This window comes from Aegilops tauschii, chromosome 3, assembly GCF_002575655.3.
Source record: "Aegilops tauschii subsp. strangulata cultivar AL8/78 chromosome 3, Aet v6.0, whole genome shotgun sequence".
Taxonomy (NCBI): Eukaryota; Viridiplantae; Streptophyta; class Magnoliopsida; order Poales; family Poaceae; genus Aegilops; species Aegilops tauschii.
In genome coordinates, this window is record NC_053037.3 from 30,112,831 (window position 1) to 30,116,141 (window position 3,311).

A 3,311-nucleotide genomic window follows, 5' to 3' on the forward strand; every position below is an offset into this window, starting at 1 on the left:
CCAGAGGGACCTTTTGGTCTAACTTAAGCCATTTTTTGAACAAAGGTGATTTTTTCCAAAACCTCCAAATCACCCAATTTCTCTATGACACGGTGACCCACATGTGCCAAACATTTCCATGAAAGAAAATTTGGAAAAAAAATATTTTACAGTGCCCCCTTGAGGTATAGACCGATGTTCTGATCAGTCAGTCTAGAGGGCAGTATAAATTCGACAAAATTCAAAAAAAAATATAAAACCTTCAAAACCTAGCTTTGTTTGTGCAAGAGATCATGTGTGCCAAAATTGAGGTGATTTGGAGGTGGTCGAAAAAAGCACCGCATTCCGGAGGGACCATTTGGTCTATAACTTAAGCCATTTTTTTAACAAAGGTGGTTTTTTCCACCACCTCCAAATCACCCAATTTCTCTATGACACGGTGACCCACATGTGCCAAACATGTCCATGAAAAAAAATTGGAAAAAAATATATTTTACAATGCCCCCTTGAGGTATAGACCGATGTTTTGATCAGTCAGTCTAGAGGGCAGTATAAATTCAAAAAAAAAACCTTGGAAACCTAGCTTTGTTTGTGCAAGAGATCATGTGTGCCAAAATTGAGGTGATCTGGAGGTGGTCGAAAAAATAACCGCATTCCGGAGGGACCATTGGTCTAACTTAAGCTATTTTTTGAACAAATGTGATTTTTTCCACCACCTCCAAATCACCCAATTTCTCTATGACACGGTGATCCACATGTGCCAAACATCTCCATGAAAGAAAATTTTGGAAAAATACATTTTACAATGCCCCCTTGAGGTATAGACCGATGTTTTGATCAATCAGCATAGAGGGCAGTATAAATTCAAAAAAATTCAAAAAAATATAAAACCTTGGAAACCTAGCTTTGTTTGTGCAAGAGATCACGTGTGCCAAAATTGAGGTGATTTGGAGGTGGTCGAAAAAATCACCGCATTCCGGAGGGACCTTTTGGTCTAACTTAAGCCATTTTTTGAACAAAGTTGATTTTTTCCAACACCTCCAAATCACCCAATTTCTCTATGACACGGTGACCCACATGTGCCAAACATGTCCATGAAAGAAAATTTGGAAAAAAAAATATATTTTACAATGCCCCCTTGAGGTATAGACCGATGTTCTAATCAGTCAGTCTAGAGGGCAGTATAAATTCAACAAAATTCAAAAAAAATATAAAACCTTCAAAACCTAGCTTTGTTTGTGCAAGAGATCATGTGTGCCAAAATTGAGGTGATTTGGAGGTGGTCGAAAAAAGCACCGCATTCCGGACGGACCATTTGGTCTATAACTTAAGCCATTTTTTTTAACAAAGGTGGTTTTTTCCACCACCTCCAAATCACCCAATTTCTCTATGACACGTTGACCCACATGTGCCAAACATGTCCATGAAAAAAAAATTGGAAAAAAATATATTTTACAATGCCCCCTTGAGGTATAGACCGATGTTTTGATCAGTCAGTCTAGAGGGCAGTATAAATTCAAAAAATAATAAAACCTTGGAAACCTAGCTTTGTTTGTGCAAGAGATCATGTGTGCCAAAATTGAGGTGATCTGGAGGTGGTCGAAAAAATCACCGCATTCCGGAGGGACCATTTGGTCTAACTTAAGCTATTTTTTGAACAAATGTGATTTTTTCCACCACCTCCAAATCACCCAATTTCTCTATGACACGGTGATCCATATGTGCCAAACATATCCATGAAAGAAAATTTGGAAAAAATACATTTTACAATGCCCCCTTGAGGTATAGACCGATGTTTTGATCAATCAGCATAGAGGGCAGTATAAATTCAAAAAATTCAAAAAAATATAAAACCTTGGAAACCTAGCTTTGTTTGTGCAAGAGATCATGTGTGCCAAAATTGAGGTGATTTGGAGGTGGTCGAAAAAATCACCGCATTCCGGAGGGACCTTTTGGTCTAACTTAAGCCATTTTTTGAACAAAGGTGATATTTCCAACACCTCCAAATCACCCAATTTCTCTATGACACGGTGACCCACATGTGCCAAACAGGTCCATGAAAGAAAATTTGGAAAATATATATTTTACAATGCCCCCTTGAGGTATAGACCGATGTTTTGATCAGTCAGTCTAGAGGGAAGTATAAATTCAAAAAAATATAAAACCTACAAAACCTAGCTTTGTTTGTGCAAGACATCATGTGTGCCAAAATTGAGGTGATTTGGAGGTGGTCGAAAAAAGCACCGCATTCCGGAGGGACCATTTGGTCTAACTTAAGCCATTTTTTTAACAAAGGTGGTTTTTTCCACCACCTCCAAATCATCCAATTTCTCTATGACACGGTGACCCACATGTGCCAAACATGTCCATGAAAAAAAATTGGAAAAAAATATATTTTACAATGCCCCCTTGAGGTATAAACCGATGTTTTGATCAGTCAGTCTAGAGGGCAGTATAAATTCAAAAAAAGTATAAAACCTTGGAAACCTAGCTTTGTTTGTGCAAGAGATCATGTGTGCCAAAATTGAGGTGATCTGGAGGTGGTCGAAAAAATCACCGCATTCCGGAGGGACCTTTTGGTCTAACTTAAGCCATTTTTTGAACAAAGTTGATTTTTTCCAACACCTCCAAATCACCCAATTTCTCTATGACACGGTGATCCACATGTGCCAAACATGTCCATGAAAGAAAATTTGGAAAATGTGGTTTTTTCCACCTCCTCCAAATCACCCAATTTCTCTATGACACAGTGACCCACATGTGCCAAACATGTCCATGAAAGAAAATTTGGAAAAAAAATATAAAACCTTGGAAACCTAGCTTTGTTTGTGCAAGAGATCATGTGTGCCAAAATTGAGGTGATTGGGAGGTGGTCGAAAAAATCACCGCATTCCGGAGGGACCATTTGGTCTAACTTAAGCCATTTTTTGAACAAAGGTGGTTTTTTTCCACCACCTCCAAATCACCCAATTTCTCTATGACACAGTGACCCACATGTGCCAAACATGTCCATGAAAGAAAATTTGGAAAAAATATATTTTACAATGCCCCCTTGAGGTATAGACCGATGTTTTGATCAGTTAGTCTAGAGGGCAGTATAAATTCAAAAAAATATAAAACCTTGGAAACCTAGCTTTGTTTGTGCAAGAGATCATGTGTGCCAAAATTGAGGTGATCTGGAGGTGGTCGAAAAAATCACCGTATTCCGGAGGGACCATTTGGTCTAAATTAAGACATTTTTTGAACAAAGGTGATTTTTTCCACCACCTCCAAATCACCCAATGTCTCTATGACACAGTGACCCACATGTGCCAAACATGTCCATCAAAGAA